We start from the raw sequence: 23,493 nt of genomic DNA, 5'->3' as shown, positions 1-23,493 counted from the left end.
CCTCCCTGGCGAGAAGGGTTGGGGGCCCCGCCCGAAGCTGAGAATTTTCTCAGGAGCCAGGCCCACCCCAGAAGGGGAGGATGACTATGATACCTGGATTGAAGATACATCCCAATTGTTAGATGTGTGGCCAGTTTCGGATGAGGAAAAGAGACAGCGATTGGTGGAAAGCTTAAGGGGCCGGGCGGCCCGTGTGGTCCGCGATCTGAGAGCGGCACGCCCCTTGGCTTCCTTATCGGAGTGTTTGGACACTTTGGAGGAAGTGTTTGGACTGTCAGGGGATCCCTGGCGGCATTTAGCGGAGTTTCAACGGATGGGGCAGAGAGGAGGGGAAAAGCTCTCAGACTATGCGTTCAGGCTGGAAGGAAAGCTTACGGGGTTGCTGCGACGAAGGGTAGTGAGGGAGGACGAAGTGGCGGAGTTAAGGATGAGCCAGATATGTAGCGGTTCCCGGGAGGATGACAGGGTGGCTTGGAGTGTACGGCAGTCATTTAAGCAGAGCCCCCCTCCATCATTTGGACAGCTGATCCGAGAGGTACGGGCCGAGGAGTGTGCTTTGGGCCGACCAGGGGGCTCAGACCCTCAGGGATGGTCTTCAGCGGTTCAGGAGGTGGTAGCCGGGGTGAGACCAGAGAAATCCAAGGGGTCTCCGGGGGGCCGTATCAGGAGGAGAGAGGCGGCGAGTAGTGGGTGCTATAACTGTGGGAGAGAGGAGAGAGGGGCATTTCCGCCAGAAATGTGAGTGGCCGGGGGCGTGGTACTGCTGTGGGGAAGCTGGCTACTTGCGGAAGGATTGTGAGAGATGAGATGCGCCGAGGGGGGAGGGCCCCTGGGCCACCAAGAAGGGAGAGGTGTCGGGAAACTTAGGAGAAGCTCAGTGAGGGAACGGACTGGAGTCTCGGGAGGAACACGTTCCCAGAAAACCACTATGGAACCCCAGAAAGAACAAGCCCAAATTCCTGATGGACTGGTGGGACCCTGTTCCAGCATGTCCCTACAGATAGAGGGAATCTTTGCGAAAGCCATCCTTGACACCGGGTCGCAGGTTACCTTACTGTACCGGTTGTTCTACAACAAATATCTGAAACATTTGGCAGTAACTCCGTTTAACGCATTGGAGATTTGGGGCATAAGTGATGGTGATTACCCGTACGATGGATACTTGTCAGTGAGATTGGAATTTTCGGAGGGAGATGTGGGAGTATCGGAAGCCTTTGAGACGCTGGTGTTGGTTTGTCCGGACCCGGTGGAGACCGGTGGTGCTGCCCTGTTGGTGGGGACTAACTCCCCTCTGGTGCGACGGCTCTTGGGAGCCTGTAAGAAGAAGGGGGGGGAGAACTTTCTGGAGACCCTCTCGGTACACCCCGTGTTCCGAGCGGTGTACGAAGGAGTGAGTGACCCCCAGGGGCTGGATCCTGAGTGCAAACGAGGGACGGTATGGTGCACTCAGGCGAGACCTAAGGTGAAACGGCCAGGGGAGGTGGCATTAGTGATGGGGACCCCCAGATTCCCCGAATTACCGCCGGGCGAGGCCCTGCTAGTAGACGCCCCCGACGACCTGGAAAGGGAGTCCCGGTTCCCGGCTGGGGCGCTGGTGAGACCTGAATTGCAGAGGCCCTCAGCTGTACAGGCACGGCGGATGGGGGTGATGGTAAGGAACATAATGGAGAGGGAGATCACCTTTAAGCGCGGGATGCCCCTCGTGCACTTGTTCCCGGTGACGGTGATGTGCAGCGCCCCCGTGAAGCCCACTGGAGGGAAACTATTGGGAAACGGGGGGCGGCTGACCGAGGAGGCCTTTAATTTTGAAAACTCCCCTGTACCACCGGCGTATAAGAGCAGGCTGGTGGAGAAGATGCTGAAGTTAGGGGATGTCTTTTCTCAGGACGAGTTTGATGTAGGATGTTCCAAGAGCATTCGGCACCATTCGGGTAACAAATGACACCCCGTTTAGGGAGAGGTCGCGGCGGTTGGCCCCAGCAGATGTGGAAGATGTGCGGCAGCACTTGCGGCAGTTGAAAGATGCAGGGATTATTGCGGAGTCCCGAAGCCCCTATGCGTCCCCCATAGTGGTGGCAAGGAAGAAAAATGGGAAGGTACGCATGTGCGTGGACTATAGGACCCTGAACCGCAGCACTGTTCCCGACCAATATACGGTCCCGAGGGTGGAAGATGCCTTGGCCTGTCTGAGTGGTGCACAGTGGTTCAGTGTATTGGATTTGCGGAGTGGGTATTACCAGATTCCGATGAGCGAAACTGATAAGGAGAAGACAGCCTTTATCTGCCCCCTGGGGTTTTTCCAGTTTGAACGAATGCCCCAAGGCATCTCGGGGGCCCCAGCCACCTTCCAGCGGCTCATGGAGCGGACATTGGGGGACATGAACCTGCTGGAGGTATTGGTGTACCTGGACGACCTGATAGTGTTTGGATTTACGTTGGAGGAACATGAGGAGCGGCTGCTGAAGGTGCTAAGTCGGCTGAAGGAGGAAGGGTTAAAACTTTCTCTGGATAAATGTCAGTTCTGCAAAACGTCAGTCAGTTATGTCGGGCACATAATCTCGCGAAATGGAGTGGCCACCGATCCGGGTAAGATAGCCGCAGCCACCACCTGGCCGAGACCTCAGAAGGTGAGCGCCTTACACTCGTTTTTGGGATTTTGAGGATATTACCGGCGATTCGTGAAAGGATATGTGAAAATGAGTCATCCATTGAACCAGCTGCTGTGTGGCTATCCACCTGTGAGGAGGAGGAGGAAGGGAGACCGAGGGTCGGAGGTAGGAGGATACTTGAACCCGGGAGAGCCTTTTGGATTGAGGTGGGATGCTCAATGTGAGGAGGCATTCCAATCTCTAAAAAGGGCGCTGACACAGGCCCCAGTGTTGGCATTTGCTGATCCCCGGAAGCCGTATGTTCTACACACTGATGCCAGTCACGACGGTCTGGGGGCTGTTCTGTACCAGGAACAAGGAAACGGATTGAGGCCGGTGGCATTTGTCATTCGGAGTTTGTTGCTATCTGAGAGAAACTATCCCACTCACAAGCTGGAGTTCTTGGCGTTGAAATGGGTGGTGGTGGACAAGTTGAGTGACTACCTATATGGGGCCTAGTTTCAGGTGAGAACTGATAACAACCCCCTCACTTATATCCTGACCTCGGTGAAGCTGGACGCTACTGGGCACCGGTGGTTAGCAGCCTTGTCTGCCTAGGATTTCAGCCTGAAGTACCGCCCGGGGAGTCGGAACATCGATGCAGATGCCCTATCTCGTTGGGCACACGATGAGTTGGGCACGGCCGAGGAGTGAAAGAGTGTCCCCGCCCAGGGAGTAATCGCCATGTGTCAAGTTGGGAGCGACGGGGAAGTAGGAGCACAGATGGGAACGGATTGGGCAGTAGATCAACTGGGGGCTGACGATGACGCGCTACCCACTGTTTACTGTAATGTGACTGCTCTGAGGACCAGGCAGCTGCCGGAGTTGAGTACCCAGGAAGTAGAGGCGGCTCAGCGTGATGACCCAAGCATTGGCACTATCTGGTACGCGGTTAGCCAGGGTGATATGGGGCAGGTGGAAAAGGCGAAACATGCCTCCGTTCCCCTACTACTGAAGGAGTGGCCCCGGTTGAAGCTGAAGAACCACGTCCTGTACCGGGTCACGTCGCCTCCGGACCACCCCCGCGCTGGCAGCTGGTCATGCCTGAGAAGTATCGGAAGACTGTGCTCCAGGCTCTACATGATTCCGGGCACTTAGGGGTAGAGAAGACCTATGGACTAGTCAAGGACTGGTTTTGCTGGCCCCGGATGAGGCGGGAGGTGGAAGAATACTTTAAGACCTGTAGCCGTTGCGTCAGGAGGAAGACCTTGCCTGCAGAGTGTGGGACCCATGGACCTGGTGTGTATGGATTTCCTGTCTATTGAGCCAAACACCAGCAATACCGCGAATGTCTTGGTCCTCACGGATCACTACACTAGATATGCGCAGGCTTTTCCTACTAAGGATCAGAAAGCGACTATAGTGGCGAAGGTGTTATGGGAGAAGTACTTTGTTCATTATGGCCTTCCCCGGCGGATCCACAGTGATCAGGGACGGGACTTCGAGAGCAGGCTTATACATGAATTGCTGGATATGCTTGGGGTTGAAAAGTCCAGAGCCACCCCCTATCACTCGCAGGGTGATCCTCAACCCGAGAGGTTTAACCGGACCCTGCTGGACATGCTCGGCACCTTGGAGATTGGACAGAAGAGTAAGTGGAGTCGGCACATTGCCCATTTGGTTCATTGTTACAATTGTACTCGCAATGATGCTACGGGGTACTCGCCCTACTATCTGATGTTTGGACGGGAAGCGAGGTTGCTCATTGTTTTGGGACTGAAGCGGGGGAAATACCTTCGAAGCCATGTCTGAAGTACGTGTCTGATATGAGGAGAGAGTTGAAAAGGGCGTACGAGTTGGCTGAGGCGGCAGCCACCAAGCAGAACCAGCGGAATAAAAGGAGGTATGATCAGAAGGTAAAGTTCGTCCAGCTATTGCCGGGAGACCGAGTCCTTATCCGGAATTTAGGACTACAGGGTAAGCACAAGTTGGCGGACAGTGTGGGCAGCCACCCCCTATGTGGTGGAGAGTCAGATGCCGAATCTCCCGGTTTACCGGGTGAGACCTGAGGGCGAGCAGGGGCCTGTCAAGGTACTACATCGGAACCACCTGTTGCCTCTGGGTCGAGAGGTGAAGATGGACCCAGAGCCCGAATGGGAGTTTACTCCTAGTATGAGGACTATGCGAGGGCGCGGGGCGAGGGAAGAGCCCGCTGTGAAGAAAACGGGGCCGGTCCCCACCTCGAGAAGGGATACGTCATCGGAAGGTGATGATTGGGACGTGTGGTACCTGTTTCCGTTCGCTGATTCCCCGGTGCCGAGAGAAGAGACGCCTGGCCCTTCCATCACTGAGTCAGGGGAACCGAGGGAGGGTGTTGCAGAGCCGCCTGTATTACAGCCAGGATTGGGGGAGGAGAGGGTGGAGGCAGAACCCGAGCCAGAGGGCTCACAGGGGCAGAGGGATCCCGGTGAGGGGGAAGGTCCGACAGATAGGCCCGAGGGGTCAACTGGGGTGACTGAACAGGGACAGTCCGCAGAGGAAGTACAGAGGCCTCAGAGGAGTAGGCATCCCCCGGAAAGACTAACTTATATAGCGCCTGGAGAGCAGGGTGTGATCTCTACTGCCCTGCAAAGTTATGTCACTGCTTTATGCACCTGGGTTGGGTTTTGTGTTTTACAAGGAGCACTGGTGAACTCTGTTAACGTCATGAGGGCATGACTTTTTGTGGTGGGGGGAGAGTGTACGGGGTCTTTCTTTTGTTACATTTAAAATGGCAACTTTGTTATGTTAATCTGGGGAATGCGGATTTGTTGTGCTTTAACGCTGAAGAGAGTTTGCGCTAGCAGTTTGTTTTACTTTCAAGTAGATAGCCGCCTTCTATTAGCCAGTGGGTGGTTATGTATCGTTTTGTTTTCGGATACCATGCTGTATGATATGACTGTGGATGGAGTTTTGGCGTGGAGTCGGAGGAGAGACGGGGAGTCAGAGGAGAGACAAGGACGGTGGACGGGGTTTTGGCGGGGAGTCGGAGGAGAGACGGGGAGGAGGGTGGACGGGGTTTTGGCGGGGAGTCGGAGGAGAGACGGGGAGGACAGTGGACGGGGTTTTGGCGGGGAGGACGGTGGAGAGACGGGGAGTCGGAGGAGAGACGGGGAGTCGGTGGAGAGACGGAGAGGACGGCCGACGGGGTTTTTGACAGGGAGTCGGAGGAGAGACGGGGAGTTGGAGGAGAGACGGGGAGGACGGCGGACGGGGTTTTTGACGGGGAGTCGGAGGAGAGACGGGGAGGACGGTGGATGGGGTTTTGGCAGGGAGGACGGTGGAGAGACGGGGAGTCGGTGGAGAGACGGGGAGGACGGCGAACGGGGTTTTTGACGGGGAGTCAGAGGAGAGACAGAGAGGACGGTGGAGAGACGGGGAGGACGGCGGACATGCGGGGGTTTTTGACGGGGAGTCGGAGGAGAGACGGGGAGTCAGAGGAGAGACGGGGAGGACGGTGGAGAGACGGGGAGGACAGCAGACGTACGGGGGTTTTTGACGGGGAGTCGGGGGAGAGACGGGGAGGACGGTGGACGTGGTTTTTGGCGGGGAGTCGGAGGAGAGACGAGGAGGACCGCGGACGTGTGGAGAGGCTCCGGTCGATCACTCAGGGTGGTTCCGAGCCGTGAGTTGACAGGATTTGGGTGGTCGTCAGGATTCGATTGAGCTCCAACGGTAGCGCGCGAAGAACTTGGACTTTGATAAGTGTTGGCGCCTTTTTTTTCATTACTTTCCTCTCTGTATCAAATGCATATTAATGTCATAGAATTAGTAATATCTATAAAGTGTATTTGTTAAAATTTACTGATTGATGTTTGTGAGTGATTCGGGCGGCGACTGACCCTGAGGGGAGTGTGGAGGCAGGTGCTGGGCGGGATTTCCCCTAGACATACACGAGCCAATATAACGGAACGTTACACTTGTAGATTCTGTCTCTTAGTACTCCCTCCAATAACTTACCGACTACCGACGTTAAACTTACTGGCCTATAATTTCCCGGATTACTTTTCGATCCTTTTTTAAACAACGGAACAACATGAGCCACTCTCCAATCCTCCGGCACCTCACCTGTGGACAGCGACATTTTAAATATTTCTGCCAGGGCCCCTGCAATTTCAACACTAGTCTCCTTCAAGGTCCGAGGGAACACCCTGTCAGGTCCCGGGGATTTATCCACTTTAATTTTCCTCAAGACAGCAAGGACCTCCTCCTTTTCGGTCTGTACAGTTTCCATGATCTCACTACTTGTTTCCCTTAATTCCATAGACTTCATGCCAGTTTCCTTAGTAAATACAGACGCAAAAAACCTATTTAAGATCTCCCCCATTTCCTTTGGTTCCGCACATAGCCGACCACTCTGATCTTCAAGAGGACCAATTTTATCCCTTACAATCCTTTTGCTCTTAATATACCTGTAAAAGCTCTTTGGATTATCCTTCAACTGATCCCACAACTGATGGACTAATTTTCAAGGACTCTTACTCTCGTTCTCAATATTTATTGCTTATTCATTTATTATTATTATTTCTTTGTATTTGCACAGTTTGTTGCCTTTTGTACACTGGTTGAATGCCAAATTAGTGCAGTCTTTCATTGATTCTATTATGGTCATTATTCTATTACGTATTGAGTATGCCCTTCAAGCAAATGATTCTCAGTGTTGTATATGGTGATATTTATAAATTTTTATAATAAATTTACTTTAAATATTGCCTGCCAGTTCTTGATTCCTTAATTAGGATAGACATTCAGCATTTGTCTGATAAGTTTTCTCTCAGAATATGAAGCATAAAAATGCAGAAATCCAAAACAAAAGCAGAAAGTGGTTTAACTACTCGACACTAAAATTAAAAATAATTTTGATGTTTTTAATGTAATATGTGTAGGGACTCAAGTGTTTTTGATCAGTTATGAATTCCAAAGCTACTCACATCATGTATGATGGTCTTGATGGCCACCGAGTCCATCAAAGCCATTTGCTCTGCTCAGCTGGTTGGTTGTGCTGGGATAGAGGTCTGCAGTGAACTGTGGGCTAGCTTCATATCAGAAGGCAGTGCTATGTATCACAATAGTAGTCTGTGTTGTGGATACCAAGGCAGTAGAAGACCTGGTTTCTGTTTTCTGCTGCACAGAATAATTATATAAATATCTTTTGAATCGTTTTACTGGCACTAGATGAGGTGGATTTTGAAGTGAAGTATGAAAAATTCAAACAAAAATTTGGCTTTAATTTTAGCATAATGTTAAAAAATAACTGAAGTGGTATAATTTGTTATGTTGATTTTTAATAATCTAATTCTTGAAATGTACATTAAGATTAGAAATAGTATATTCAATCTATGATGAAAGTAAATAGCACTGGATAGTCTGTTCTTTGTTGCATTTTAACTTTGAAGCATATAACATTAGGAAACTTTTCATATTTTAATAGGGATTTCCTTGATTTAACTCATCTTTTATTTATTTTGTGCTTTTGGTTAATTGATTCAGTATTTAGTTCAGAGTCTGCATGGTGTTAAGTCAGTGAAGTGAATGAGTAGGTGTTGATTGTTATAGTGCCATGAGTGCAAAAACAAAAGAAACAAGAGCAGGAATAGACCAACTGGTCAACCCCTTGGTCACAATTCAATGGCTGATCTAATCTGGATTTTGCTACCATTTTTGTCATTCTTTGCCCCTTGCCAAACCTGTAGTTTGAATAACAGTCTCCACCCTATAACTTCAAAGATGTTGCCTCCATAATTGTATGGGGAAGTTAATTCTGAAGATTTGCAAACCTGTTGAGAGGAGAAACTCTCATCTCCTCCTCAAATGGGAAATGCTAATTTTGAAGCTTTGCCCTAAGGCGGGAGGAGGAGATAGCAGCATGCCACGCGCGCATAGCCCTCCAGTGAAAATGATATCATATCCATTAAATAGGGGCCGTGGACAATTCTGATTTGATGGAGATAGACGTGAAAGCACAGAGGAACATCTGGAGAAACTTCTGAAACGCCAGTTCCCTGTCGTTATTACTGCGCGATCGAGAAATCTTCTGGAGGGAAGGCCCCAAAATCCCCGGCTTTACCTGCTGCTGGCGACCGAGATTGAGGTTGAATCATTCGGATAGAGATGGTGCTCAGTACTTGGTGTCGGAGGGCTGATCGGAGGCTCGAAGTTTTCGGATGACTCAGAGTCGGACTGTGGTCAGGCATGGCTGGGAGAGTTTTCTTCCTTCTCCTGTCTGCATGAGATGTGGGACATTTGAGAGACTTTGAACTTTTAACTGTGCCATGGGCTGTTCTTCATCAAGTCATGGTATTGTTGCACTGTTGTAACTATATGTTATAATTATGTGGTTTTGTTAGTTTTTTCAGTCTTGGTTTGTCCTGTGTTTTGTGATATCACACCAGAGGAAATATTGTATCATTTCTTAATGCATGCATTACTAAATGACAATAAAAGAGGACTGCGTGTCTTCATAATCTAAACACTGACAAGTGAGTGGCCAGATTCTGTGTTAACTCCATCAACAAGTTAGTAGTATCATAGTGGGCCATATAGTGAGTACAAGGAGATAGTGAGGTCGTGACAACAACCGTTGTCTCAATGTCAGCTAAACAAAGGAGCTGATTCTGATGTCAAGAGGGTTGAGAGTTCCAAGTTCCTAGAAGTAAACATCACCAGCAGTCTGTCTTGGTACAACCATTTTGATGCCATGCCAAGAAAGCTCACCAGTGCCTTTACTTTAAGAGGCTAAAGGAATTTGTCATGTCCCTTTGGTTCTCACCAGTTTCTATCAATGTATCATAGAAAGCATCCTATCTGGATGCATCACAACTGGGTACGGCAAATCCTCTGCTGGTAATTGCAAGAAATTGGAGAGATTTGTGAACATAGCTCAGCATATCACAGAAACCCACTTTCCATTGATAGACTCTGTTATCACTACAGCCAACGTAATCAGATCTGACCCATCCTGGATATTCTTTCCTCCTTTCTCTCATTGGGCAGAAGATACAAAAGTCTTAAGACCTATACTATCAGGTTCAGGACAACTTCTGTCCTGCTGAGTTAAGACTATTGAATGGTCCCCTAGTATATTGGCTCTCAAACTTTTTCTGCTCATGGTTCACTTGTGACTTTCAGTTACCTCTGTGGCCCCCACCCTGATAGGTTCTAGTAGTTGCTAAAGTTTTTTTGGGTAACCGTACTAATTATTCTAATATATAGTCAATATTTATGTTTTATCAGCTTAAAGGTATTGTTATATGTTAAGCATAATGTTACTGGTGTGTATGAAAATTAGAACTATTTCAAAGCTATGAATAGGATACTTTTATTTGTAATATAAATTTAAAAGTTCAAAGTAAAATTTATTATCAGAGTACGTCACCACATACAACCTTGAGATTCTTTTTCTGTGGGCATACTTCGCATATCTATAGATCAGTAACTGTAAACAGGATCAATGGACAGCAAACTGTGCAAATGCAGATAAAGATAAATAATGATAAATAATGAGCATGAAATAACAACGAAACATCTGTTAATATAACAGTCATTAAATAAGTGTAGTTTTTCCCTTTTGTTCAAGAGCCTGATGGTTGAGGGGTAATAACTGTTCTTGAGCCTGGTGGTGTGAGTCCTGAGGCACTTGTACCTTCTACCTGATGGCAGCAGTGAGGAAAGAGCATGCCCTGGGTGCTGAGGATCTTTATGATGAATGTTACTTTTCTGCAGCAACGTTTCATGTAGATGTGCTCAATGGTTGGGAGGGTTTTACCCATGATGTTCTAGGCCAAATCCACTACCTTTTGTAGGATTTTCCGCAAAGGCATTGGTGTTCCCGTACCAGGCTGTAATGCTGCCAGTCAGCACACTTTACACCATACACCTATAGAAGTTTGTCAAGGTTTTCGATGACGTGCTGAATCTCTGCAGACTCCTGAGGAAGTAGAAGTGCTGTCGTGCTTTCTTTGTAATAATATTTATATGATGGGCCCAGGACGGGTTCTGTGAGATGGTGACACCCAAGAATTTAAAGTTACTGACCCTCTCCACCTCTGATCATTTGATGTTTTCTGGCTCATTGACCTCTGGTTTCCCGCTCCTGATGTCTACAATCAATTCCTTGGTCTTATTGACATTAAGTGAGAGGTTGTTATTATTACACCACTCAGCCTAGTTTCAATCTCCGTCCTCTATGCTGATTCATCACCCCCTTTTATACGGCCAGTTATTACTTTGGGTAGTTAGTGAGATCCTGGTGAGTGATGTAAACCAGCAAATATCTGGTTGCAACTTCGTTAAGGACAATCAAAGATCACCTCTTTTTCACAACATGGTTATGAACCTTTGACAGCAGATGAAGAACTTGACCAAAACAACATTCAGCCAGATAAGAGGTGGGAAATCCAATTAAAAACAACTTTGTCTTCTCCCAGGACTGTGGAAGCTCGTTTTGAATAACGCTAGTTATCGATGTAACCCCCTCACCAGGCTTATCTGCAAACTCGGCTCATTAGCTGGCTCTGCTAACAGCCGTGGGACTCAGCGGTGATGATGCCCCTTTCATAAACAACATACACCTGGGGTCGGTATGATTTGGGTTCAACCAAACAGGAATGTTGTGATATTTTGATTAAAGAAACATCAACTTGAGTGAATGCTGTGTAAGTACTGCCCATACACAATTGTCGGTCGGCAAGAAGTAATAGATCATACACCGCATAAACTTATAAAGAAAATACGCTTGCAAATTTCAGCTTTATTGAACAGTTAGTAGGAAAAAGAAAAGAAAAAAAGAAGAGCCCATTACAGTTAACTCAGTTCAAATGTTGGAGCTCATCTTGGAGTTGTCTTTTTACTCAACGTGTTGGATCCATGGTTTGTGTGAAAGCACACTCCACATTCCGACCATTGCTTGAAATCCACCTTGAACAAATGTGCTCTTTCTCTAGAGCATTGGCCTTTCCTCCTTGGAGTAATTCATCTGCACAAAGCAATTCGTGCAAAGGGGATGCTCATTTCTACGGCATTCTCAGCCCAGAATCTTCTCCCAATTTTACCATCCTGATTGGCTGACACAACATTCCTAGATCATAGCCCCTTATCTTCAGCCAAAACCAAAACATTCTACCAGCAGGATGCACTGCTTTTGCAGAAGCTGCTAAAATGAAATATCTACAGCATAGCAGTAGAAATCTTAACCAGGGCATTACATCCAGAAATATTGCTTACTGTGATTGAATTTTGCTTAAGCTTGTATTTCACTCTGCAGCTTAATAAGACATTCTTGCAATGTGGTGTCAACATCATTCACATTCAGCACAAATGGTTCTACCACCCAATCTGGAATAGGCATCGCTGTCAGGTCTCTGAACTGAAATTCCATCTCTGTGTGCAGTTGTTTCAAACGATCAAGATGTACAATCAGGGCATCATCTTACAATTCTATTTTAAGAGTGGCCAGTAAAGGAAATTGCATAACTTGTGATGTTCAATATTGCTGCTGAAAAGTTTTTGACTTTTCCAAGGAAAAGTGTAATTAGCCTCTTTCCATAATAGGAGACTGCAATTTTTTTTGTAACTGTTCGCTTAATAAATTCAGCTTTGCAAATATGTCAGACTTAGCAGTGACAATTTGTGCTCCAAGCTGCTTATCACTTCGGAATGCTGCAATGTTATCCCAAACTGCAACAAAGCGATGAAGACAATTACCTTTTGATGATCATCAAACCTCTGTAGCCATTCAAAATAGTCTTCATTTTCCTCACAAAGTTGTCAAAAAAGACTGTCTTCAGGTGCTTTGATTTGATGATTATTACAGCAGTTATTATTACAGCAGCAACCAAATGCTGATGGTGGGCGACGTAGTGTTTGCAAAAAATGTCAGCGCACAGCATTTTTAAAATGAGCAATAAATCCTCTGTATCTTCCTACCATCGAAGCAGCACCATCATTTGCACAAGCCGTTATGTTTTCCAGAGGAATGTTGTTTTCCAAGAAATAGTTCTTGACTTCTTCAAAGAGAGTTTCACTTTTGGTATCTGATTTAAGCTTTGGGGCAAAAAGCATTTCTTTACTGGTCTGGTCTGATCTTCCTTCCAAAACCTAACATATATCATCAGAAGGGCTTCATTATCACAATTAATGTGTTTTCATCGATTTGCAGGGCAAATTTCTTAACTTACAGTTGTGCAGCTAGTTGTTTTTCCGCATCATCTGACATTTCATCAATATGCCTTGATACTGATGAGTTGCTCAGGGGATGGCTTGAACTGTTTCATATGCGCTCTGATTCATAACAGTAGAAATTACAATAGAAAATGCAGACAATCAATTATTTGCCTGTATTATGTGGCTTGCCAGCTTTTGCAATTGAGTTTGAAATCTCATAGGATACAAATAAACCTTTGTCTGTCTTAGCTGCTTTTTCACAAAACATTTGCTTTACTGTCAGCCTTGAATAAAAATTATCATGTAGTTTTATAAACTAATCCAGTGTCTTGTCTCATCTTGCCACAACACCTTCCACATCTTTACAGTACCTTCTAAATGACAATTTTTTGAGGGCAAGGATGTGTATTTTTTTAAGCTAGTGCTTCTTCCTTCCCACTCTTCCATAAATACCCATATTGTGCAAGGCCTTAGAAATTGTGGAGCCATGAATTTCATCTCCATTTGCAGCCACCGACTCCTGCAGCTCATTCAGTGACTATTGGCATCAGAGTAGCTTCCCTTACAAGTGCCATTCTTCTCCAGCACCTAATTTTAGAGAGACAACCTGTGGTTGAAGTTTCATATTTTTTCCACTTTATTTTTACTTTGGATTGCACTGAGCTCTATGTTCAGTGCCTTTGAGGTGGTCTTATATCCTTTCCCAGATTTATGCTTCTCTATTATCATTTCCCTGACTAGTCTTGAATGCTCCTTTGTCTTTATTTTGGTTTGGTCTGTTGAAAAGGTACCATACTTTTGAAACTTACGGAGAAGTGATTTATTTATTCTTAAGAATTCATTGAAAACATGTGGTCCTCCAATTTTCTACATCAACAGATTGGGTGAGTTGGTAAGGTAATAAACAGTATTACACCTGAGGAAGGTTAGCGAATAACTACAAAGGGATGAATACTTTTTCAACCTCACAATTTTAGTTTTTAATTTTAAGTAAACTGTTGCCAGGTTTTGGAATTTTTCTTTTGATTTGACATGAAGCCCAACGTTTTGTTGAATAGCTTAAAAAATAGTACTTCAATATATTTTAAATTTAGAAAATGAGACAGTATAATGTGAAAACAGTTGTGGGGGCTGAATACTTTTTTCAGGGTACTGTATATGCAAATTCTATGTGGCAATAAAGAGCGTGTACTCACCAAGAGAAACATTGAACTTATTGTCAAAATGTGATAAGTATCAGGGATTTAATGGAAGTTGTAATGGTAGATAGTGATACAGTGGTGGACTTCATGTGTTCTCACCTCTCTGCAGTTTAACTATTTCTGGCGATCCCACTGCAATAACTGCACCCTTCATGTCTTGTTTTTCAGTACACACTTGGATTAGTGGAAGGCAAACAGAATCAGTCTCCTGCTGCATACTCACTGATTTGCCTTGCTACAGACAGCCCCACCCAATTCTCAGTTTGTTTATGATACTCGTAACCATTTTAGTTAGATTACCACAACATGGCTATGCCAGGTTTTTGATATTAATCCCTTTATGATGTGTTTTGATATGGAAAACCTGACAACTTCTGACAGTCCTTCATTTGGAATTAGATGTTAATAGGGAACCATCCACATGTAATTACCTACAACAAAGTAATCATCATTACTAGCTGGTGGAGCACATTACAGAGTATACTGCTGGGTCACGCTGGCCTGCTCACTGTGATTTGGGAGGGGTGAATGTGAAGTGGGATATATAGACACAGGATTTACGCCCGACGACAACTACTGCGTCCAGGACTTCGCAGGTTTCTTCGATGTCCCATTCCGGCAGGCTGCAGGGTGGCAGAAGCTGTACCAGCAGCTTCAGCTGAAGGGGTCAGAGGTGCCGCTGTCGCTGCTGAAAGTGCAGGCCCTCTTTGCAACGGCTACGCAACAGGAACGGACAATCACGGTGCACATGTTCAACCTGCACGTGCCAGTGGTAGATGTCCTTACATTCCTCGCACGGTATGTGGAGAGCGTAGGAGCACCAGCAGACGTGAAGGACGGGCTGGGAATCTGGACCAGCAAACGGCAGGTCAAGGTGAAGCTGAGGTTGGATTCCAACGGTGGCGTCATCCACCCCCCCTCCGTCTTCGCCATCGGAGGGAACCGAGGGTACACGGTGTATGCGGGGCAACCCAGGGTGTGCCGAAACTGCGGCAAGGCAGGGCACATCGCAGCCCAGTGCAGGGTGGTGATGTGCAAGAACTGTAAAACCGAAGGCCACCTGACCAAAGACTGCACGCAGGCCAAGTCCTGCAACCTTTGCGGACAGGCTGGCCACCTGTACAGAGCCTGCCCGAGGCGTGGGGGCACCTACGCACAGGCGACCAGGGGAGGCGCTGGCCCTGAAAGGGCCCAGGCAGTTTCGGACGTACCCGCCAGCGCTGCAGATGAGACACCCGACAGGACGGACGATGAAACCAGGGAGGAAGGTGCAAGCACCCCAAGACCTGCCACCCCACTGCAGACCCTCCAGGACCAGGCAAACGACGAGCAGGAGTCCATGGAGGAGGGGAGAGCTGAGGTAGAAACGGAATGGAAGGTCGTGAAAAGCAAAAAGACCCAAAAGGCGGCGGCCAAGTGACAGAAGGCAGAGCAACACAAGAAAAGGGCAGGGAGCCACACAGCCTCTGGTACCCTGTCCTCTTCAGAGGAGGAAGGAGTTGGGGGAGGCTAGCAACCCCGGCGGAAGAAACGGCTGGCAGAACAGGTGGAGAGGAGGAGAGAGGAGGGAGAAAGTCTGCTGGCCACCCCCCAAGTACAGGAGGCGGAGAGCAGCAGACACACACAGCTCCGGGAATCCGGGAGCAGAGCCACGGCTGGCACCCAGCAGCCGGAAGGGGAAGCAGCCCAGGAAGTCAACAACCCCCCGGGCCCAGAACCAGAACGGCCACACACGGAGGAGTACTACCAGCAGTACCTGAGCCCACAGAAGGTGGAAAACTTCACAAAGGCGGTGGGAATGAAGGCTCAGGATGGCAAGGGTGAGGACGGAGAGCAGCCAAAATAAAAGACTTACAATGATGGCAGACCTTAAATTGGCGTGCTTGAATGTGCGAAGTTTGAAGAGTAATGGGTGATGCGTCAGCACGCTCCAGTACCTGGACACTGTAAAGACCGACGTGACCTTCCTCCAGGAGTGCGGACTACCCCATCTCCGTAACTACCGGAGGTGCTCACGGTGGTGGAAAAAAGGTTTGTCTGTGTGGTCAGGGGGCAACGATTGTCGTGCTTCCAGCCTGGGGATTCTGCTGCGGGGAGGCAACTTCTCAATCACCCAAGTTAAAGAGGTAGTTGCGGGGCGCCTCCTGGTAGCAGACGTCAAATATCGGGGCACTCCGCTCTGGCTGATCAACGTGTACGCCTCCCCCGTGCGGAGCGAGCGGCTGGCCGTCTTCGAGCAGCTCCCACAGCTGCTGGTGACGTCGCAGCCGGTCGTTCTGGCCGGAGACTTCAACTGCACCATTGATGCGACTGGAGGACCCGGCAGCGCCGATGGCAGGCTGGACAGTACCTCTAGACTCCTGAGGGAAACGGTGAAGACAGCCAAGCTGCGCGAAGCCTTTGGCTCCCCCACAGAGCACAGCCGCAAGCCACCTGGACACGATCGGACGGCTCAGCCCGCTCCTGGATCAACTTCCTCTTCCTGTCTGAGTCCCTCACGGTCAGGTCCACCGACGTCACGCCGGTGTTCTTCTCTGACCACTGCCTTCTGAGAGCCACCTGTCGCTTACGGGAGGACCAGAAGGCAGGCAGGGGGACTTGGAATCTGAACGTAAAGCTGCTGACCCCAGAGAACATCGAGGAACTAGAGAGGGAGTACACAGGTTGGAGAACCTTGAAAGCCTTAATGATTCCCCGGTTCACTGGTGGGAAGCCACCAAGGAGAACATTAAGAGGTTCTTCATCCGCAGGGGTATCCAGAAGGCAAGGCAGGAGCAGAGGGAACTGCGTAAACTCCAGACAGAGTTGCAGCAGCTTCTCCTTCTGCAGTCGAAGTGGGTGGATGTCAGGGAGGAATTGCGAGAGGTGAAGGGCCGGCAAGCCCAGCACCTCGCCGCTGAATCCTCCAAGATCATCTTCCGATCAAGGGTCCAAACCGTGGAGCAGGACGAGACGTGCTCACGCTTCTTCTTCCAAAAGGTGCACAGGGGGAGCTCTGTGATCCACAACCTTAAGGAAGAGGACGGCTCAGTCGCGTCCTTGCAGACCGACATACTGAGGATTTGCAAGTCCTTCTATGCCGGTCTGTATGACGAAAAGGCCACAGAATCCACAGCCTCCCGCAACTTCCTGTCGTCTATCACGCAGGTCTTCGACGACGGCAAGCGGGAGAGTCTGGATCAGCCACTGACCCTGGACGAGCTGACAGGCTCCATCCGTTCCTTTGGGTCGGGAAAGACTCCCGGAAGCGACGGCTTACCGGCTGAGTTGTACTCGGCTCTGTGGAACTGGATGGGCCCAGACCTGCTGGAAGAGTACAACGCTATGCTTCTGGCCGGCAGTATGTCTGAGTCCATGAGGAAGGGCATCATCACCCTCATCTACAAACAGAAGGGGGAAAGGGAGGACATTAGAAATTGGAGACCCATCTCTCTCCTGAATGTGGACTACAAGATCCTGTCCAAGGCTATCGCCAACAGGGTCAAGTCTGCTCTGGGACAGGTGATCCACCCGGACCAAACCTGTGCTGTACCGGGCAGGAAGATCTCAGACAGCCTTGCGCTGCTGAGGGACACCATCGTCTACGTGCAGGACAGGGGGGTGGATGCCTGCCTGGTCAGCTTGGACCAGGAGAAAGCCCTCGACAGGATATCGCACACGTACATGGCGGACGTGCTCTCCAAAATGGGATTTGGGGAGGGAATCCGGAATTGGATTAGACTGCTCTACACAGACATCCGTAGTGCAGTCCAGGTCAACGGGTGGGAAACAGACAGCTCCCCCATCAGGTCTGGAGTCAGGCAGGGCTGTCCCCTCTCCCCTGTCTTGTTTGCCTGCTGCATAGAACCCTTTGCGGAAGCCATCAGGAGGGATGAGGGCATAAGAGGGGTGACGCTGCCAGGCAGTGGAGGGACTCAAGTGAAAACCTCCCTGTACATGGATGACGTCACCGTCTTCTGCTCTGATCCGAAGTCATGATTGGCACCTGTGAACAGTTCGAGCTAGCGTCGGGGGCCAGGGTCAACCGCACGAAGAGCAAAGCCATGCTCTTCGGCAACTGGCCCGACCGATCCAGCGTCCCCTTCACCATCAGGTCTGACCACGTGAAGGTGTTGGGGATCTGGTTCGGAGGGGCTGAGGCGTGCAACAAGAACTGGCAGGAGCGGACTGCCAAGGTGAAACAGAAACTGGGACTGTGGGGAGGGCGCTCCCTGTCGATAACGGGCAAGAACCTGGTCATCAGGTGTGAGGTGCTCTCACGGCTGCTGTACTTGGCGCAGGTCTGGCCCGTCCCCCGCTCCTACAGCTCGGAAATCACCCGGGCTGTCTTCAGATTCGTCTAGGGATCCAAGATGGAGCGGGTGAGACGGACTGTCATGCACAAGTCCCTGGACAACGGGGGCAAGAACGTCCCCAATGTCGCCCTCACCCTGATGGCCAGCTTCGTATGTGGCTGCATCAGGTTGTGTGTAGAGCCCAGGTATGTGGGCACCAAGTACCACTATGTGCCCAGGTTCTACCTGTCGCCCTGGCTACGAAGGATGGGTCTGGCCCCACTCCCGCGCAACGCCCCAGTCAGCTGGTCGTTGCCGGCATACCTGTCCTACGTAGCAAAGTTCTTCCAGGAGAACGCCTTTGACCACAGGGCCATCAGGCAGTGGTCAGCACATAGTGTCCTGCAGGCACTGCAGGAGAAGGACGTGATGGACACAGTGGGGTGGTTCCCTGAGCAGACTGTCCAGTTCATCTGGCAAAATGCCTCATCGCCAGATCTCACCAACAGGCACCAAGACCTCGCCTGGCTGGCGGTGAGAGGGGCCCTCCCAGTCAGAGCCCTCCTGTACGCCTGGAACGTCGTCTCCGCACCCCACTGCCCACGGGAGGACTGCAGTGAGGAGGAGTCTGTGACCCACCTCTTTGCACACTGCCAGTTCGCAAAGAGAGTGTGGAGGAGGATGGACAGGCTAGTGTCACGTTTTATCCCCAGTAGCTGCGTAACAGAGGACTCTCTGATCTACGGGCTGTTCCCGGGGACGCACACGGAGACCAACATCCGGTGCTGCTGGCAGATCATCAACTCGGTGAAAGACGCTCTTTGGTCGGCCTGAAACTTGATGATCTACCAGCACATGGAGATGTCCGTGGGAGAATGCTGCCGACTGGCACATTCTCGGCTGCAGGAGTACGTGCTGAGGGACGCACTGAAACTCGGTGCAGCCACCGCAAGGGCCCGGTGGGGAAGGACCACAGTATAGGTTTCTCCACCCGTGGGAGTGGGAGGGGTCGGTGGGCGGGGAGTATACCCCTCAACAATGATATGCTAAGCTGAACTACTGGAGTGCCACGTGAGTGGCTATAAATACGGATATGTACTGAGTATAATGGAAACGTATGTAAAGAATGAAAAGTTATTGAATGGTTTATTGTATATATTTATTTTTGAATAAAGTATATTTTGAAATATAAAAAAATATAGACACAGACACATGCCTGTTTTGCTGCCTCATTTGCATAATCTAGCATATTTTCCCATTCATTTCCTTCAAGGTTCCAAGTAAATTACATATTCACTTTTTCATGTATATATTTTAGTAATATTTCATTAAAGCGGTAAATTTATCTTCTGTGACCTCCAGTTTCTTGTTTATCTTTCTTGTGTCTCCTACCAAATCTAGCATGCCCCCTGGGGCCCATACAGCTCCCATTGAGAATCACTGCCCTGGGATAAGGTGGGCTCTTGACCTCTGGCTCTACCTTGTTATGGCCTTGCACTTTATTGTTTCTTGCACTGCACTTTGTAGCTGCAGATTTTTATTCTGCAGTCTGCTTTGTTTCACCTTGCACTACCTTAATGCATTGTTGCAATGAAATGATTTGTATCGAAGATGTGCAAGGAAAGTTTTTAACTTTATCTCGGTGGAGTGAAAAATCTATTTAATATTCCACTAAGTGAAATACCTTCTGAGTATCAACCCTGTCATTTTCTCTCAGAATACTGAATATTTCGATAAGTCTTTTTATTCTGCTGAGTCCTAACATTTCTTCATACACCAGCTTCTTCCTTCCAAAAATAAATCCTGGTAAACTTTCTGTGTACTGTCTCCAATTCAACTATGTTCTTCTGTAAATATGGAAACTAAAATCAATATTCATTGCTTCATGTATGCTTTCAATATGATCTGTAAAGTTGCATCAAAGCTTTCCTATTTTCAACAAAAAGCAACATTCAAATATTCAAAGTACATTTATCACCAACATATTTGTGCAGTATACAACCCTGAGATTTGTCTTCCCACAGATAGCAACGAACAAAGAAACACTTTGGAGCCCATAATAAGAAAATATCAAACACCCAATGTGCAAAAAGAAGAATAAATTGTGTAAACTGCAAAAAACACAGTGTAAGACATCTAACCACAAAGTCATTGAAACAGTCTAGACATGTTCAGTTTAGTTCCGTTCAGTTCAATATGGTGCTGTGTCATTTGTTGACTGTCAGTCCGCTCTGTTCAAAATTGCACAAAATAGTAATAAAAAATGAGTAACCAGAAACACACCACAACATGAACTACAGGGTTCTTTCCATAAACTGCATTGGTTGAACCTTGCCAAAGACTCAAGACTCCAGCAGCATGGAGCGAGCAGGAGAGAGAGAGACTGCTGAAATGCGGGCAGACGATTCATTCTATTCTGGTGCTCATTGATTTCAGTCTTGCTCAATGCTTTAATTGGCATGATAGGTGAGAAATAGAGTCGATCATGGGCCTGTGCCTCATCTCCAGGCTTCTTGGCCTCTAGGCCTCACACTCTGCTCGAAACCTCACCGAACTCTCTCAGAGACAGCAAAGCACCTGATCACTCAGTCAGCCCGAAGGCACATGATCAAACTGTGAATCACAGGTTCCAGTAGTAGCAGAATCATATTTGAAAGAAGTAGTAGTAAAGGAAGTAGTTTAATGAACTCTGAAGGATGACATCTTTGGACACGTTGTTCACTGGTGCCATCTTCTTCGACTACTTGCTTAATTGGTTATCGCACTTGAAAGGCAGTCCTTCAAGTTTCACGAACTAGGACCTCCAGATCCCTTTGTACTGGAATGTTTTGTAGTCTCAATGTATTTAAATTTTTTTTCCATTGTTTTGTCAAAGTTGATAACCTTGCATTATTCCAGTGTACTCCATACGCCAACTTCTTGCCCACTCACATAACTTGCGTCAATCCTCATCTGCTGTTAGTGACCACCTCACAATTTGGTAGTCCACCAGTCTGTATCATCAGTACATATATGGCTACATTACACTCAATCTCTTTATCTGATACTTTAATATGTATTGTAAGCATTGATTAGGGCTGCTTAAGAGCAAATTTTACTTCAAACAACGTCTTGCACATATTGATTTCTCGTTTGAACAGCTATGAAAGTCCGGCATGTGCATATTCTCATCACTTACAGATTAAATAGCTGGAGGGAAGGTATTGTGGATCACAGGAGAGGAGGCCTTTTGCTTCAGCGTATCTCTGCTGGCTTAATGAACGAGTTATTCAGCTCTTTGAAGAGTTTTGCTGTCAGCTGCTGATGTGTTTGTAGACGCTATCAGGATTACAGTTGTCAAAGCTGCAATCTGAATCCTTTTTGGGACAAACATTTTAACTTCAGTCCTTGAAATTACATCTCTACCTTGCTGACAGTCAGCACTGGCACACCTCAAGGATGTATGCTTAGCCCACTGCTCTATTCTCTCAAATGCCATCTATAAATTTGTTGATGATACCATTATTATTGACGGAATTTTAGATGTTGATGAGAGAGTATACAGGAACGAGATATATCAGCTAGTTGAGTGGTGTCCAGATTGAATATAAAACACTAGCCCACAAAAGTCATGGAAAATGTCCAGAGACATTCAATTTCAGCTCAGTTCTAGTTCAATCTAGTACTGCGTCATTTGATATCTGTGGCTGCCTCGATTAAATTTGCACAAAGTAGCAACCAGAACTAGAACATCTCACAATGTGAATTACAGAGCCAAATCCACAACCGCTTTGATTAAACCTTGTCCGACAGCATCGAGGGAGAGAGAGATTATTTGAATGCAGGTACGTTCCTTCAGCAACAGTGAGTGAGACAGTCACACGTAGACACCTTCCTCTAGCAGCAGCAAACGAGGTTCTGCTAGATGGTGACGCTGAATTGCCAATCGCACTCCTCTCTAACCTTGATCATTTCAGTCATCTTGAGAAATGCATCGGTGAGAAGTGGAGTTGATCAAGGTCTCAAGGCCTTTTGGCCTTGAAGCCACACGCCATCCTTGGAGACAGCAAAGTGCCAGATTTGCTCAATCAGCTCGAAAACACATGACCAAAATGTAGATCGCAGACTCCAACAATAATAGAAACCCTTTTTGAAAGAAAAAGAAGATGAGAAAGAAGTAGTTTTGTGACCCTTCTGGAGGATGGCGTCTTTGATTGCATTGTTTGCTGGCACCATCTTCTTCCTTATTAATTTACTAACAGGACTTCTTACATCTTCAAGTTCAGTGTCGATGATTGCAAGAGCATTGGCCTTTGCAGAAACTTGGCTGACGGGTGTTGACATCGTCTCTGTAGAGTTTCCTGCCCAGTTGTAGTCTTCACAACATGCTTCTCCAAGACTAAATCATACTTCTGTTTGTGCCTCTTCTGGGATCTTCTTGTGGCTTTACCATCACATCTCATTTAGTATTCAAGTTCTCTATTGGCCACTCAGCCAACATTCTTGTCAAGATGCATTTACTCTTTCTTTCATGAGCTTCTGTAGTAATTAACTCACCTTCATGTCCCTATCCTTTCTTATCTTTTACTCCATAATAAAGATCATCCTTATATTTATGAATATCTCTTGATCATATTGTTCCTTGTGAGTCTTTACTAGCGTATGAATTGTGGTAACACTTTTCTCATCACCTTGTATCTCAATCTGCCTACATCCTCATCCCTGGTCCCAAACCCCTATTTTTCTTTGGGTAACTCACATGCCCAGTGTTCTTCTCCCACGCAGTGAATGTATCTACCTAGTTTTCCTATTCACTTTTCCTTTTTCTGTTTCCCCCCCCCCACAAAAAAACTAGTTCCATTTGTCCTTTACCCCCTCCCATCTGCTCGAATAGCAAATATCCCCAATTCCACTCTGAAACAGGACCAGTTGTGTGGTTTTTCAGTTCTTCTGCTAGCGTGTCCTGACAAGTTGCACCTCCATCTGGTGTGGGAGCAGTTGAGCATCAGACCAGAAGTCTCTACAAAAAACTGTGAGAACAGCTGAGAGGATCATGGGTGTCTTCCTACCATCCATCATGGATATTTATCAGGAGTGCTACATATACAGGGCTCTTAGTATCATTAAGGATCCCACCATCCGTCCAACATCCTCTTTGACTTTCTACCATTAGGCAGGAGACTACGATGCATAAAAACAAGAATGGTCAAGATGAGAAGCAGTTTGCTCCCTCAGCCACATCATATTCAA

The 23,493-nt window shown here is 47.8% G+C and overlaps 1 protein-coding gene across 6 annotated transcripts in view; it reads left to right on the top strand.

Moving 5' to 3' along the window:
• The window catches only part of LOC140202951 (E3 ubiquitin-protein ligase MGRN1-like), a 187,120-nt gene that overhangs the window by 63,206 nt on the left and 100,421 nt on the right, over positions 1 to 23,493 (top strand). The gene's annotated exons all lie outside the window — the stretch shown is intronic.

This window comes from Mobula birostris, chromosome 9, assembly GCF_030028105.1.
Source record: "Mobula birostris isolate sMobBir1 chromosome 9, sMobBir1.hap1, whole genome shotgun sequence".
NCBI lineage: Eukaryota > Metazoa > Chordata > Chondrichthyes > Myliobatiformes > Myliobatidae > Mobula > Mobula birostris.
Note: the sequence above shows the minus strand (reverse complement) of the source record. Positions and strands in the feature narration are given on the sequence as shown.